The sequence below is a fragment of the Paroedura picta genome, chromosome 2, assembly GCF_049243985.1.
Source record: "Paroedura picta isolate Pp20150507F chromosome 2, Ppicta_v3.0, whole genome shotgun sequence".
Lineage (NCBI taxonomy): Eukaryota > Metazoa > Chordata > Lepidosauria > Squamata > Gekkonidae > Paroedura > Paroedura picta.
The window spans coordinates 143,356,937-143,374,529 of NC_135370.1; the positions used below are offsets into that span (position 1 = coordinate 143,356,937).

The window sequence follows — 17,593 nt, forward strand, 5'->3', positions numbered from 1 at the left end:
TTATTTCTGATGAGTTATGCCTGCCAGTATGGTGTAGTGGCTAAAGTGTTGGACTAGAATCTGGGAAATTTTTAGTTATGCAGTGGAAGCTTACTGGTTGACCTTGGGCCAGTCACACACAGCCTAATCTACCTCACAGGAGGGGAGATGAATGATGTAAACTGCTTTGGGTTCCCATTGGGGAATAAGGTGGAATATATATATAAAAAAGAAATAAATAAACATAGGTAGACAGGCCAATCATTTTATTACTATAGGTTCAATATCAAAAGCAAGCCAAATGATTGGTCTATTTTTTAAAATAATATTTGGGTTGATGGGGGCAGAGGAAATCTTTGTCTGGGGGAACATAGTAACTCTTGGCAGCCCTGTAAACCATAGGAAGAATCTCTGTGGTGTGTTCAGTTTCTGTTTGCATTTATGTGAGGGAAAAAACCCTTGTATTAGCTGGATAAAAATTCTGTGTGGGATGCTTAGGAAAAATGCATTACACAGCCCGTATCTACACATACCCACACACTGGGTGTTTATAATTTGTGAATGTTTGCCAGTGATTACTATCTTGCTGTCTCTCATCAGTGCTGAAGTTTATCAAAATGTCAACAATGACTAGCAGTGCCATCCTAAGCAGAATAATATCCTTCTAAGTGTATTTAAGTCAATAGGCTTAGAAGGGTGTAATTCTATTTAGGATGGCAGTGTATTGCTAGGCACGTTTTCTGCAGTGTGGCTAGACTAATGTTCCCATTCTGTCAAGAAAGCGAGGACAGTGAATGTTGCTGATATAGCTGGAAGCATTATAAACCGAAGAGCAAGGGACTGTTCCCATGTACAACTTAGAAAAACATGCCATATCCATTGACTACAGTATGACCAGAGGTGCTGCAGAACTCTGCCAGCTGCCTGCAGCTGTTCACATTATTAAGTTGCAGGTAGAACCCCATCTTGTTCTATCATGATCCTTTTGGCCTGGCCCATTTAACTGCTGTTCTAAGGATCAAAGCAGCTATTCAGAATTGCTATGGATTATGTCACTGGAATATACTTGGTATAAAGGAGTATAGATCTGTGAGCTGGGTGTTAATACAATCAGTTCAATATAATCGAAAATAAATGCAAAAGTCAACTTCTTTGGTAACCAATCCTCCTTTGCAGATTTTGCCGTATTGATGATTACGTAGGAATAAATGAAAGTTTTCTTTCCATCTGACTTGTGCTTGATTTGGTGGGATGCGGGGTGGAGTGAAGTGGGTGGGGATAGTATTTGAACTCTTTTGTATGTTTAGTACAAAACCGCATGAATAGTTTTATGCAAATAGAAGGAACAAGCAGGGAAACCGAGAATACTAGTGAATGTCCCATTCACCATGGTATCAATGGAAGAGCATAATTGTCCAGACTCCAACAGTAAATTACTTGGCTCTCATGCAAGTGAATCTACAAACTCACAGCCTGATTGAGAGAATCTCTGAGTCACATTAATAGTCCCATTAAACTTTAGCCAGCCTTTAGCCAGCCTTTAACCAGCCAGTGAATGAGTATCATTTACAGTATTTGAACTCTAATTACGATATGAGTAGTTGATATAAGTGCTACACAAACTAATACAGATTCATAGAAACATACTCCTCTAGACTAACTATACATTGTGCAAATAATTTTCCTATGTAGGTCATTTTCTCTTGAAAGTTGTGGTTTGGTAGGCAAGGTTTCTGACTCTAGTAAAGCATACTGAATAATTAAAAAGTCTTGCTTCTGGTTGGCTGACACTGGTCCAATAGCCAAGATTGGAAAGTAGTCTTGTGAACCAAAGTTTGCTTCTCACAAAGCGGTAATGAGATGGTATACCTCTCTCTGGCTGCTACCACTTCAGACTGCTGGTGGAGTCTCACATGATGGGATCCTAGCATATTTGTAGGAAAACTAGGCTAGAATACGATATCCCAGTCATGTTACACCCCCCCATCCAATTTACAGTCTGAAATAGTATAAATCCAGGCAAGTAGGCAGGAGTACAGGCCTATCACTGCTATAGCTGCACATTCTGTCCGAAAGAGTCATGACCCCCCTGCTGCCTCTGCCACAGGCTGACTATCCATGATGGTGGAACTCCAGTTCACTTTTAAGACATCCTTGTCTGCATAAAGATTTCAGGAATAAACCAAAGTGAGACTCCCTCTTCCCCCACACATGCACACACATTCCATGCATCAAGTCTCCATCACTGGTCAAAATGGTGGGCTGTAAATGTTTTAATACATAAGAATATAATTAATATAATGGATATTTTTATCAGAGCATATAAGAGAAACAGAAAACTTAAAGGGGCAATGCCCACTCTAATCCATAGTACCCAAAATGTGTAACTGTTTGTGACTGGCATATGCTATTTCAGGGTGATGAAAAATTATAAGCCTGAAGTTTACTTCTTAAAGGGTATTATTATTGTCCAGGCAGTGATCCTAAGTTTTCTCTTTAGAGTGAATTAACAATCTGTATTGGTTTGAAAAGGCCTTTTCCGGCTACCTAGAGGGATGTAATAATAAATTTAGACATATTTTTCTCGTTTCATTCCCCATGGCTTTTCACTCTGCATAAAATCACCACTAATTGTTTTTTTTCCTAGCTCTAAAACTATCTATAAAACTTTGAGTGTTCAATAAATATTTTTTTCCAAAATTGAAGCGGTTGTAAAGGACATGAAATATTTAAGTACCCTTTAGCTGTGTGTCTCTAAAATCTCTAGTTTCAAAATCAAGCCATTTCCCTTCCGTGGAATAGTTTTTGAAATATTACAAGCTATCAAACACTCCCTGCAGAGCTGTGCTTCTAAAACACTCCTTGTTTTAAGAGGCATTTTCTTAGTTAGGAAGGCTTTTTTTTTAATTTGTGAATTTTAAGAGTTTACTTTTCCTTTCAGAAGGAAGACCAAGACTTCAGGAGATGCTTGCCACTGAGCAAACTCCAGCAAAGCTCTTGGGAATAGCACAAAGAGGGAAGAGAGGCACATTTAGGCTGACTCTTGTTGCCTTCTGTTGCTGCTATAATTATTTTTCTAGATCAAAGAAGGAAAAAAAGACAACAAAAATGAGCCAGTCATAGAATCAAAATGATGTGTCCTTCTCAGCAATTTGAGCATGTTGACTTTCTGCCAGATCTCGTTGAGACATGCCAGGGTATGAACCCCAAAAGTATTTCCTATATTGTAACATCCCTATTCAAAGGCATTCCTGTCTAGGAAGCAATATGAATCTCACATATAGCTTCTTGAATATGCAAACATGTGTGTGATGTAGGGACATTGACTAACTGCTGTTCCAAGCACATCTACATGTAACTTCACTAAACATTATAAAGTTGAACTTGCATGCAGACAACTTACTTCCTACCTGATTGGCCCTCCCTTGGAGTATACCACCAGTATGGAGGAGCATTCTGCCAATGAGGGCCAGAGGAGCACTCTGCCAATCAGGTCAAATTGCACGGAGACTGCCAGGGGAGGGGAGGGGAGGGGAGGGGTGAGCCGCCTCCTGATGCAGCTTCTGTATGCCATCTGGAGGGGGGGGGCTGTAGGAGGCCCTGAAATGCTCCCCTGCCAGCCTTCTGGGACCCTGGACAGCCAGGAAAAGCCTCTGCCCTGGGAATGTTTACTCAAAAGTAAGTCATGTGAGGTTTGCAATTTGCAATCTGAGAAGAGAGGAATGCTATGGGGGTAGCCATCACAGGCAATTGCAGCAAGGAAAATAATGTTGATATGGATGGGACTGGGAAGATGTAGACTTTCCCTTTCCACATGGATACCACCTTGGTCTTGCTGCAATATTTCCAAGACCATCACAACAAAGCACATTTCAGACCAATGGCATGGAAGATGGGGAAACTATAAATGGGACACAGAAGCACCATGGGAACATGTGGAGGGGGAGAGACCCTGTTTCTCAGTAGCACATTCCCAGTAGAAAAGCTGGTTTTTATACCCTGCTTTTCATTCCCTAAAGAGTCTCAGAGTGGCTTATAATAGTCTTCCCTTCCTCTCCCCACAACAGGCACCCTATGAGGTAGGTGAGGCTGTGACCTGTGAGAGAAACTGCTATGTGAGAACAATTTCTAATAGGACTGTGACTAGCTCAAGGTCACCCAGTACGTGGAGGAGCAGGGAATCTAATCCTGCCTGCCACATTAGAATCCACTGCTCTTAACCACTACACTAAGCCTTTGCCTTAAAGCATGGGTAGTCAACCTGTGGTCCTCCAGATGTCTATGGATTACAATTCCCATGAGCCCTTGCCAGCATTTGCCTGCCTTATAGAGATGTAGCTAGAGGACAGGCAGAAGAAGCTGTTGCAGGAGGATGGTGAAAGTTGTTTTTGACTTGCTCATTGACTGTTATGGGATTCTTTCCTTTTACACTCCCTCCTTGGACTGCTCTGTTAAATGTTAAACTTTATCTTTAAAGTTTAAATGCCTTCCAATGAAGGGACACTCAGGTATTTCCTACATGGAGAAGTGATTTTGTGGTTAATAATGTTTCCTTTTTGAGAATGACAACTTTTTCTTCCAGGGCAACTGATCTCTGCAGTCTGGAGAGGAGCTTAAGGAGGGACACAGAGACAAAGAACTAATAGGTCAGCATGTGGGATCATTTCTGTTGTGGAATGACCCAGGACATGGGGCCAGTGTGATAATGTAAACTGCTATTACATTAGCACTCTGGAAAACCATTACACAATAGAAAAGAGGCAGATGGGCCTTTGGAAAGGGGAGAATCAGCTATAGGAATGGGGATACGTCATCATATATTTTAGCCTCTGAGGAACCAAATGTATTATTGGAAACCCATACCAATGAAAAACATTAGTGTCTGAATTTATATTGCTCTTGGCAGGACCTACTCACCTGCCTTGTGCTTGTAGGGACAGTGATCCAAGCCCCTCATGTTCTATCACACCTGCTCAGATCTTTAGGGAAACATGGGAGGGGGTAGGTAGGTGGATAATAATATATTGAGTTTTCATTACCTGGCTTATGAAAAAATTATTTTTCTGCTAAAGCTGTTGCTTTGTAATAAATTTTGAAAACAATGTCCATTATTAAGGTCATGGGTTCTAGCTTGTAGAAACAAGAAGCTGAGGTCAGCTATGAGAGATTCTCATGCTCCCATACTGTCTACCTGGGGCTGCTGCTTTGGCCAGAGCCGTTTAAGGTCTTCTTGTGCTTTAACTGTCCCCCTCCCCCAGTACTGCAGTAACCTATGGATGGAGGTTCTGGTCTCACCTGTAACACATGGTGCCTTTATATACTTCACTGGTCCAAAATACAGACTTTTACTGAAAGGCTTGCATTGGCATTCCATCTGTTTCTAGTCACAATTTGACATGCCAGTTCCAACCTTTAAGGCCCTAAATGGCCCCAGGTTGGAGAACTTGAAGGGTCATCTCCTCTTGTACTGCTCAGCTTGCTGGCTGAGATCCTCTTCTTAAGCCAAGCTCTCTGTGCTTGCATAGATTCAGGTGGGTAGCTGTGTTGGTCTGAAGCAGCAGAACAAAGCTTCATGCATGCACATGAAAGCTTCTATCCAGAATAAAACTTTTTTGGCCTTGAAAGTGCCAGTGGACTCAAACTTTGCATAGGTAAGGCAGGGAATGACCAGAGACAGGCCATCATGGCTCACCTGACACTTCCCATCCTTTCTTTTAGGTAGCAGGCCAAAATATTTCTTTATACCCAGGACTATTCCCACAGCCACTAAAAACATCTCTAAAGTTCAGTGAAATGACAAACTTTTCACATTAAAATCTTGCTGTTAAGATCTGAATGCATTCCTTTTTTGCCACACAGTTTGAGAATCCTGGTTTCTCTGGGAGGGGATTCATGTTTACCTAAAGATGAAGCCTGTGATTCAAGTCAGCTCCCTCCTCCATTTCCCGCCACAAGTTATGATGTATCAATTCTGACTATAATCTGCCTCTCCTCCTGCACGCCCCCTCCCCTCCATTAAAATTTTTTTGAACACAATCATGTTACAATGCAAATTTGCATAATAAAGGGGGGAGGCGGGGGGAGAGGTGGGGCCACCCACTCTCCTAATGGAACTGCAAAACTCATTACTGCGAATAGAGTCCTGAACAGAGACGGGAGAAAACCACAGATGCAGAATGCCGGGCTTAGATTTGGAATCTACATTTAGAGTCCAATGTGGTAAGAAAGCTTCAGCAAATCACAACTGAGGGAATTCTGAGTACTGTTTTATGAATATCACTGTTGTGATCTTTTAATACCTTGGCTTTTTTATGACTGTTATGGATAACATTTGTGTTGCTTCTTAATATTTTATTGCATTGTTTTACTATGTGAGTTGATCTACAGACAGTATAAAACTGTCAAAACAAATAACTAAATAAATAATGTTATGCCTTCTTGGAGGAACAAGATGGCCCATAAATACCTTTGAGACATGAGTATACCGGGGGGGGGGGGATCTATTTGACCACAGTAGTGACAACATTGCACTAGCAAAAGGCTTCAACCCAGGTTGCTTGGCCTGTGGAGCCTTTTCTTTTTTATTATTTTAAATAATAATGTTATTATTAAGATCTCTAAAAAGAGAGAGAGAGAGCTGTTCCTTGCGAAGACTAAGATCACATCTCCCCAGGGCAGTAATAGAACTGTAACTCATTTTCCAATGCTTTATTTATTTATAATTACATTTATATATCACTGCTCATGAACGTTTCGCAGTGGTTTACAAAAATTAATAAAATACAATAAAATCCCCAACAATACCCTTAAAAACAATATAAGATCACACTAAACAAGATGGCAAACCATAAAACATCAACTTTCCTCCCTCTGTTCAGCATGTAGGTCTGGAAACTGGGAGTGAGGATCCTAGCTAATCTTCATTGGTCTCAGATGGAGATCTCAGATGGTACCACCGGGGACACCACCCCAGCCTCAACCATATACCTGGTGGAAGAGCTCCATCTTGCAGGACCTGTGGAAAGCCAACAACTCTGACAGGGCCCTTAGCTCTTCTGGGAGCTCATCCCACCAGGTTGTGGCTGGAGCCAGGGCCAGGCAAACGTCCCAGCTGCCTGGGACAACCAGCAGATTCATACCTGCAGAACATAATGCTCTGTGGGGGGCATAAGCAGATAAGTGGTCCCACAGATAGATAGGACCCAGGCCATGTATAGCCTTAAAAATTAAAACCAATACCTTAAACTTGATCCAGAAACAGACTGGTAACCAGTGCAGATGAAAAAGCACTGGCTGAATATAGCCCCTCCATATTGCCTTTTCCAAGTAAACTAATGTGCTGCAAAACTGCTCTTGTACATTCTGTTCTTACTTATGCACATGGTCTGGTCCAACTCCTATGCAACTGCAACTGTTATGTCCATGTCAACAGGCTGAATAACTCAAGCTCTTTACAATAGGGATGTGAAGCAGGGTCAGCCATGGTTACTGCTTGGATGAAAGAAGACCGGGATTGCTATGCAGAGGAAGGTAATGACAACTCTCCACTGCTCATCTGTTGCCTGGAATGCCCTGTGGAGGGGGTACCCAGAAGTTGGTTGTGATTTGAGGGCATCTTCTTCTTATGTCCATCTTGGTCCTGATAGAACAGTCTGATTAAAAGGACATTTCAGTAAAGAATTTATTCCCCTTTATTGAATCACATCTTTGAGACATTTTACTGCCCAATGCAGAGAAAGCTGAAGCTAGAATATATTTTTAGAAAGTAAACAAGCAGTATTGTTTTTGGTTTAATTCCTATGTTTGTATGACAAATTATTACAAGTTATGGAAACAAATATGTAATGTCCATATTTCAACTGCTGAACATCATACATAAGGAAAGTTGATGACAATAATTTATGATCAAATTGGTAGGGATCAATAACTATATTTATTGCCAGAAAAGGAGGAAACACATAATTCAGAAAGGCAAATATTGTAGAGAGGGCAATCTTGGGAACATTAGAATCAAGGCTATTTTTTTCATTCCCTTCCAGTTCAGGTATGGACAGGGATGTTAACTTTTTAGCAACAGTCAGAGAACTTTGGGCCCTTGGCTAAAGTCAGAGTACCGTTATTGGCATAAGCGCCCTTGGCTATTAAACCATGGCTCATAGCCTGTCCTCTTAAGTGAGGTAGCTCAACTGGCTCTCAGCCCAGCCCTGGAGCTGTATTAAATTTTCCTTTTGTTTTTGTTATTCAATTTATTATATTTGTGGGGTTTCTTTTGTAAGCCACTCCGGTTTCCCAGTGGAAAGAAAAGCAGGTTATAGGTATTCAAATAAATAACTGAATGATAGTACCTGCTTTTTGGTCTTGGTGCCCTAATTTCTCCAAGGATCTGGAAAAGTCTGAATTTAACTCTCATAAATTGCTTCTGAAGCTATATCTATATTACACGGAAACTGCTTTAGTATATTTTCCCTATGAGGAATTCTGGGGATTTCACTTTTCTGAGAGTACAGCGATTTATAGAAATATATGGCTGGATTCAAACATTGTTTTCTGCTAGTTTAAGGCATTGTGGAAGAGCGGAGTGATTTTTGCAAGTTCCTGAAGGTTCGCTGTTCCCCAGCAGCAACATTTTGGGCAGCTCAGAGGGTTTTAATGGGAGAAGAAGTGAGGTAAAGTTCTATTCTGTTATTGGAAGAAGAAGTGAGGTGAAGTCTATTCTGGTATGGAGAGAAAAAGTTCTATTCTGTTATGAGAAGAAGAAGAGTTGGTTCTTATATGCCGCTTTTCTCTACCTGAAGGAATCTCAAAGCGGCTTACAGTCACCTTTCCTTTCCTCTCCCCACAACAGACACCCTGTGAGGTGGGTCAGGCTGAGAGAGCCCTGATATCACTGCTCGGTCAGAACAGCTTTCTCAGTGCCGTGGCGAGGCCAAGGTCATCCAGCTGACTGCATGTGGGGGAGCAGGGAATCAAACCCGGCTTGCCAGATTACCAGTCCATGCTCCTAACCACTACACCAAGCTGGCTTAGTTGACAGTACTTTGGATCTAAAACATAGTTCATTGATCCCCAACATGATGCCTTCAGATTTCATGGTACCCACAAAGCATTTTCTAGTGCTTATCTGCTCATTTACCAAAGCATCCATTCCACAATGCAACAACACCAATTCTGGCTTTTGTCTACATCACTGGAGAAGGTGTTTCAGAAGGAAAAAAGCCTTACCTTTGTGTCTATGGGGAGCACTCATTTGGAAACAGCTGCCTCCATCATAGAAAGATACTTGCCTTGGGACCTCTTAACATTTTCTGGAACCGCCCACATTCTGTCAGTGGACCCACCACCCTGACAGCCATTTGGTGGCACAAACTATCTGTTCTCAGAATTCTAGAAGTGCTCACAGGTTGGGGTTGGGAACATCCACCATATTTTCTATGTTTAATCTGTTTGATTGCTAGAGGTATTCTTTAGATTAAACTGCTTTTGTTTGAAGTACCACATAACCTCTGCCAAGCCAGTCTGTTCTCCTTACTCTGTTGGCTAGAATCTGCTTGACTGTGAGGTAATATAACCTGTCCTTTTTAAAGAGGACTGCATACTTTCTCAGTATCTTTCTCTTCAATTAAAGGCTTACGTCAATAAAATGAGTAATACTAATAAAGCATTAAAGTGTTTATATGGAGATTTTCATGGTCTCTGTCTACATGGTCCTGTCTCTGTGCCTTGGAAGGTTTGATGTTGCCATTTATTCTACTGCATAATATGTAAAGTAAAACATATTCTACTTCTCACTCCATTCTGGAATATTATCTGAAGGTCTGAGGTTAAGGCTTCTTTTGTTGCATTTAAACTTATGACCACTTGCAGCTTTTATTCATATAATAACTAAGGAGCAATCTGTCTAGCTACATGTGGTATCTGTGGTCAGCATGAACCGTCATTAGCTGCCAGAAATTGTAAGATTTATGAACCTTTGTCACAATAGAGTGTTTTCCTTATTGCTGACGTGTCTTGTCCCTTCCAGCATGAATCTGTGCACAGGCTATGTTTCTTGCAGATGTTACTGCTTACTGTGCCTGTATTGCAGGTGGTGTGCTGTCCACTGTCATGCTCAAAAGTGGACTGCGAAATGAAAATGGCCCTGGAGCGAGCCAAGTTGACAAGTCTGAGACAACATGGCAAATCACACAGCTCAGCAGTCCCAACAATGGGCATTCCCTCATCCTTTGCTTCCTATAAACTGAAAGCAGCAGAAATAATCTGTGAACCGACAATGGTCTGAGTTAAGTGGCCCCTGAGGCACTAGCAGAGTTGCCGTACCTTGGTTTTGCTTGCTGTTGGCCATTAGCAGGCCCTTGAGGCATTGACACATCAGGACATTTCCCTGCAAGCCCAATGCCTAGTTTCCTCCTGCTTTCTCTATCATAGCATCCATATTGTGGAGTGGACTGCTGGGGTGGTTTGAAGGCACCATTAGTTTAAGGTGGTTTTATTTCAGTGTTTTTTTCCCTTGTAAGTTGCTTGAACTGTCCGCTTGATAAGTGGCCTGCTGAATATTTTGTGGAATGCTAGCATGATTTTCTCCAGACAGATTTTCTTTGTTTTTATTACAATAATTTCTAGTGTTTTATTGCATTTGATTTTAATATGAGTGTGAGCCACCTTAAGTGAATAGAAAAGTGGGATACATTCCAAAGTGATCTACAAAATTTGGGAGGTGAGTTCTGTGTTTGAAAATGTGGTTCCAGTTAATAGAAGGTTCTTATAGATGTTCCCCTCCTCGCATTCTTTTTGTTGATTCCTGGGATTACAAGTTCCACATGGAAAATGGGTTGGGGGAACATGGATTGAATTGGGGTACTATGCTGAGGAAGAACTCACCTCTTCTCCCCCTTCTATTGAGGTGCACTGGAAAGGGCAATTTCATCTCTTTTCCTCTTATCAGCGCAGCTCTCTGACACAGATGGGTATTAATCGAAGTTGATCCTGCTACTGTAGAAATCAGCTTTCCTGAAGTTGGAAAGGACTGCTGGGGGAGAGAAGCAATGAAAAGACCAGAGATCTTTGCATCCACAGATTTCTGTATCCCAACCTACAAAATATGCAATTAAAATTGTTTCAGGTTAATTGAGAATCATTATCAGATATTAACACATTCTGTATGCCATGCCTTGAACAGATGGTTTTCAAGTGCACCATAACATCTTGTATTGAGAAAATTACAAAGTCTTTTATACTGGAAATGGCAAACACAAAGAAACAAAGCTGCTCTGATAGTCGTTCAGGATGTAGAACAAGAAATCAGAGGCAGACCAGGCCTGGGGACAGCAATTTACCACCAGAGGTACAGACTGGGTGTAGTAGACTTACAACAGAGCAGTCAGAGACCTGGAAGAAGGACAGCAAAGTCAGGAGAGGTGGGGCCATGGCAGGCAGTGGCTCAGAGTAGCAAGGTATGCCCAATAGATTGAGAGGCCAGACCAAGGGAACAAACAGGCTGTGAGCTGACCAGAAGTTCTGGCCTGGATTCAGGGGTTGGAAGGGGGGAGTGTGCAGGCCCATTTTTCAAACGTCTTTCTGTACAAACCATAATTAAAGCCAGCCAGGTTTTCTTGTAGCTGTATTGACAAACTTACTTCAAACGATGGTTACCTTCTCTGATTTATGAGTGAACCATTGTTTGCCTTTAATATTATCTGTGCTGGGGAACAGGTAATGTTCCACAAAGAATAGGAGTCAGTGACCAGGCACATGCATACTCTGGTAACTTCACTGGCAAACTATGGTTTGTAGGGAGCCAGTGTTATGTTTGCACTGGGCATGGCTTATTAGCCTGTCCTCAATTTCAAACAATTCTCTATTCTTCACTTTTCACAATCTCACCTCTCTTCGAGCTTTTCCACGTGATGACTGCAATAATCAACAACTATTTGTTAGCCAAATATCAGACTTTAGCAGTTCAGCAATGGGTGAGTAAAAGGAAAGTGCCCAAGCAACTGGACACTTGCTTCTTCATTGTTATTCATAATGCAAATGTGTAAATTCACGGTTAGTGTGGTCCTACAGGACCTTTTTTCTTTTTGCTCTCAAGTCACAGCCTACTTATGACAACCCTGTTTGGTTTTCTAGGCAAGAGGCAATTGGAAGTGGTTTGCCATTGCCTACCTCTGCACCGTGACTCTGGCCTTCTTTGACAATCTCTCGGCCAAATACTAACCAAGGCTAACCATACTTAGCTTACAAGTTTTGATGAGATCAAACTAGCCTGGGGTACCCTACAGGAGTAAGTGCTTCCAAAAAAAGTTCTTTTCCTTTGCTAAATACATCCTGTAGGCTTAGGATAGAAATAAAACCCTAGATAAAAATAAAAATTGTGTTTATAAAGGCATGATATTGACGGACTAATTGGAAGGATACTGACAAAATTCTCAGAGGAAATGATCTACAGCGCCGTGACTTTCACAGTCAATACGCTTCTTAGCCAGCATCAATATTTCTTTTAATGGCATATAAATCCATTTAAATTGAAAGTGCCATCTGTCAAACTTCCTAATCTGACCAAAGGTTCAAAAACAACCAATCGCCTTTGAGCAGATGATAAAATGGATGTCATCGCAGCCAAACAAATTTGTATTAAAGATAGATGAGGCCATGAGCCCCTAGCCTGATTCCACTTAAGTCTGCTCCTTTCCTTCTTTCCTTCAGTGAGAAAAGGTTGACATTCCTTAAATCTCACAGTGGATGTTTGCTTTAAAAAAAATCTAGATATACATTAAGCCTCCCACTCCTCATTAGACTCTGGAATATCTTTTCAGTTCTCCACTCTGTGATACTTGCTGAATACTGCTATTGTGTTATTTTGCAGATACAAGAGCCATGGGATTATAGCACTGCTGGAAGCACCGAACTGTTAGAAAAGGCTGAATATATAGGGAACAGCTTCTGTTTATATGTTAATCCTTGAAAACAAGGAGTAAAGATAGTTTTTAGAAAGAGGAGAAGCCACTTGGTCTGCTAGAGGCAAATCAATCTTAATTTTTAAAAAATTGTTTCTGGTCTAACTGGGTGAAGACTGCTTGCTCATTTTAAAAGATACTATCCCCATATTTGGCTAAATTTTGTTCATTGCTGTCTTGGTTAGCCTAAAATGGTTGGCTGAAGGTTGATGCTGCTGTTTGTTCTCATTTCAGTTACTTGGCTTTGTGCTTCTGGTTATTGTTGTTAACATTTGATATGTGTTCATATGAATTAAAAAGGGTTTTGAATAAGGTCAATAGTTGGTTTGGGACCATTTTCATACCACATGTGTGATATTAAGCTCTTTTAATTGTCATGGATTTTAATGAAAGAGGTTAAATCATATGTCAAACACTGCCATTTAAATAAATAGAAAGCTTACATTGGCAGGATGGTGTCCATAGACACAAACTGGTGACTGACTGTAAAAAAAAATATGTCAACTACAATGTTAATTCAAAAGTATGTGATTAAATTTCAGAATAACGTTTTTTAGTTGGAAAATAGAGCCATGCCTGATACGTGGGTGTACAGGTATCTATTCAAACATCTCTATAGAAAATTCCTGTCATACATGCAATGCAAAAGAAAAATTTGATCGATGAATTCCATGAGATACAGGAACTTCTAGAAATCAGATGAGACAGTTCAGCATATTTTATATTGTGTAAGAATTTCTGCTATCTCCAGACACAATATATCTACTGTGAAATAATCGGAACGCATGGGTGCACATAAAGTGTTCCTTTTCTGGGTAGACAGCTTCTGAAAGGTTTGCACATAGCTAACATTAGCATGGTTTAGAAGTATTTTTAAAACACCTGGTATTTTTCTAACAACTATGGCAAACTATATTAACACATCTAACTCTGAGGAATATACAGCTGCCATGGAAAGTAGTATATCTTAAACTCTAATTGTTTACATTTACATGATGTTACGTGACATAGCTTCCTCTGTTTCCTTTCATGCATGCATTATGCTTTCCATTTGTTATCAAATTCTTTTTTAAAAATCTGTTTGTTTCGGCCATGGAGTGGACGTAAATGGGAGCAAGCACAATAATTGAGGGCTATAGCATACTTCCAGTTTAATAGTGGAAGAGATCTGTGCTTCATTCTCTTTTCTGGAAAGTCTTATTAGTTGTCTATCTGGAGGGACAAATTCTGCCTGTTTGACTAACACCAAAGATTTTGGTGAAGTGAAAGGTTAATGGGAGTGAGATGGATGTGTGTAAGAACTTCATCAACAATGACTCTTTAAATTATCACTAAAACATGAGCACAGCAAGCTATGGTGCTAGTCTGCATAATGCAAGCACACTGATTAAATCATTTATATTATAAGCAATTGCCAGATATTCTGATATTCTTGCTATATATTATTGGAGGGATTATTGTTATACCATATTAATTAATTAATTTGATTCTTTGTTCTTTAATTTATACCCCACTACTCATGACAATGTCACCTTGTGACGGCTTACAATATAAAACACGATCATAAATCCCTATAAAACCCATTAAAACATTAAAATACCTAAAAACACAATATCAGTACCAAAAATCAATGATGTGCACAATATCCTAGCCGATGACATGTCCTCACGGGTGTAACACCAATATAAACCCACCAGTTTGATGTTGGGTGGTATAGGGCAGGACCTTAATCTTGGTCATTTCCCCCCCCCCCACCCGGGTTCAACAATATGCCTCGCAGAAAAGCTCCATCTTACAGGCCCTGTGGAACATTGATAGTTCTGTCAGGGCCTGCAGTTCTTCTAGGAACTCATTCCACCAGAGTGGCCAAGGCCAGGCGGATGTCCTGAGGGCCCATGACCACCAGCAAATTCATACCCACAGAGTAAAGGGCACTGAAGGGGGGGGCATAGACAGATAAGCGGTCCCTCGGATAGGCAGGACCCAAGCCGCATATTGCCTGAAAGGTCAAAACCAAGAGCTTGAACTTGATCTGGAAGCAAACTGGTAACCAATGCAGTTGCCACAGCACTGGCTGGATATGGGCCCTCCAAGATGTCCTAGTGAGGACCCTTGCAGCTGCATTTTGTACCAGTTGCAATTTCCGGGTCAAAGCCAAGGGTAGGCCTGTGTAGAGTGAGTTACAGAAGTCTAGTCTGGAAGTGCCTGTTGCATGGATCACTGTGGCCAAGTGTTCTGAGGACAGGCAGGGTGCTAGTAGCCATGCTTGGCACAGATGGAAAAATACCATTTGGGTTACTCTTGTGATCTAAGCCTCCACTGAAAGAGAGGCGTCAAAGATCACCCCCAAATTCAAGGCAGCCAGTGCAAGTGTTAATTGTACACCATCCCGGCATGGGAGGTGTGCTGCCTGATCCTGCCCCTTTCTGCCGAGCCACAGGACCTCTGTCTTGGAGGGGTTGAGTTTCACATTACTCTGCCTTAGCCATCCAGCCACTGCTTCCAAACAACTGGCAAATGTTTCCGGGGGAGAGTCTGTCTGTCCAGCCATTAGGAGGTAGAGCTGGGTGTTATCCTCATGTTGGTGACAAGTGAGCCCAAAGCCCTGAACCAGCTGGGCCAGAGGGCACGTATAGATGTTGAAAAGTGTGGGGGAGAGTACTGCCCCCTGTGGCACTCCCTGGGAGCACCAAGGGTTTCAACAAATCTTCCCCCACAGTGAGGGGTTTGGAGACCAAGACGTATGAGGAAAGGTTGGGGGAGCTTGGTCTGTTTAGGCTGGAGAGGAGACGACTGAGAGGGGATCTGATAGCCATCTTCAAGTATTTAAAAGGCTGCCATATAGAGGATGGCAAAACAAAATGAGAGTCCAGTGGCACCTTTAAGACCAACAAAGATTTATTCAAGGTGTGAGCATTCAAGTGCAAGCACTCTTCCTCAGACTAAGAACTACCACAATGACAGTGGGAATATAAAGTAAATTTTGTTAAATTAGTAAACTGTGTCACAACATCCAAATACAGCCATATAATTCTTTGTTAAAACAGCCAATCAGTCCCTTCAAATTCAGTTGCAGAGTTGTTCTCTTTTGCCCCAGAGGGACGGACAAGAACCAATGGGATGAAATTAATTCAAAAGAAATTCCATCTACACATCCAGAAGACGTTCCTGACAGTTCGAGCAGTTTCTCAGTGGAACAGGCTTCCTAGGGAGGTGGGTTCTCCATCTTTGGAAATTTTTAAATAGAGGCTGGATAGCCATCTGACAGAGGCTGATTATGTGAAGGTTCAAGGGGATAGCAGGTTACAGTGGATAAGCAATAGGATTGTGAGTGTCCTGCATAGTGCAGGGGATTGGACTAGATGATCCAGGAGGTCCCTTCCAATTATATGATTCTATGATCTTCAGCTGCACCAGATCTTGAGCCTCACTAAGAACCAAGTTTGTTGTGACTGGTGCTAGATATTTTATAGGAAAAATGTAACCCCAGGCTAACCCCATGGTTGACATGCTAGCCCCTAAAACAATGTGTTGATGAAATTGTCTGTGTTTGACAAAGAATCTAGAAAATATTGATGGGTTTATCTGGAGTGAGGGCAATACTCTGGGGCAACCATGATGTGTCTTCAAGTGATAGACAATAATTGTAATTGCTTTTTTGGAGTAGAACTAAAGATGTTAATATTACTTGACAATCCTTTGACTGTTGGATGGAAAACAGTCTAGGTGAGGCAGGTGTTAGGAATTGCTAATTAAGTTCTGTGGGCGTGAGAGGAAGGAGAAATTAAGGAATCGACCAGGTTATTTAGCAGTCTTGAAGAGCCTTTTGTCCCAAAGGTATGCATCTCTTTTGGATGGGAAGAGTTATCAGTGAGTTAGCCCCTACCGTCTCACAGAATCTATTCTAAATGTTCAGGTATGTCTTGGAAATTGACATCTGGCTGGCGTCCATGTTTTCCGTACCTGCTTGGGAGTCGATAATGCATTTGGGTTTGAGATGCAACTTACATGCATCCCAAATGTCCATTTCAACCAGAAAGCGTAAATAAATGTCTGATGCAGGGTTAAAGAGAGATGCTTCTGTGTATGTCACTTGTAAACTACCCCTCAATGTGAGGAGAGGTCTGGCTATTAATACTAAAAAGGCATTTTATTGTAATCTAAAATGGACAACTCTGGGTTGGGAAATTTCTGGAGATTTTGGGGTAGAGCCTGGGGATGGCTCAATTTGGAGAGGGCAGGGTTTTCTCTGGAGAGAGCCAGTTTGGTGTAGTGGTTAGGAGTGCGGACTTCTAATCTGGCATGCCAGGTTCAATTCTGCGTTCCCCCACATGCAGCCACCTTGCCAAAGCACTGATAAAACTGTTCTGACCAGGCAGTGATATCAGGGCTCTCTCAGCCTCACCCACCCCACAGGGTGTCTGTTGTGGGGAGAGGAATGGGAAGGTGACTGTAAGCCGCTTTGAGCCTCCTTCGGGTAGGGAAAAGCAGCATATAAGAACCAACTCTTCTTCTTCTTCAGTGGAATACAGTGCCATGCAGTTCACTCTCCAAACAGCCATTTTCTCCAGGGGAACTGATCTGTGTAGACTGGAAATAGGTGTTAATTCCAGGAGATATCTGGACCCACATGGAGGTTGGGAATGCTGGTCTGATCTCAC

At 41.6% G+C, this 17,593-nt stretch overlaps 1 long non-coding RNA gene across 23 annotated transcripts in view; it reads right to left on the bottom strand.

Annotated features, from left to right (window-relative positions):
- Positions 1–17,593, bottom strand: part of LOC143830491 (uncharacterized) — a 44,921-nt gene that overhangs the window by 18,264 nt on the left and 9,064 nt on the right. For 12 of the 23 annotated variants that reach the window (XR_013228480.1, XR_013228494.1, XR_013228493.1 and 9 more), the window contains 2 exons: positions 10,858–11,068; positions 6,673–7,631 (listed from right to left, as the gene is read on the bottom strand). This is a non-coding gene — a long non-coding RNA (uncharacterized LOC143830491). Of the gene's footprint in view, positions 1–6,672; positions 7,632–10,857; positions 11,069–17,593 lie in introns of those variants that run through there. The other 11 variants (XR_013228486.1, XR_013228489.1, XR_013228497.1 and 8 more) reach the window with 5 other exon arrangements.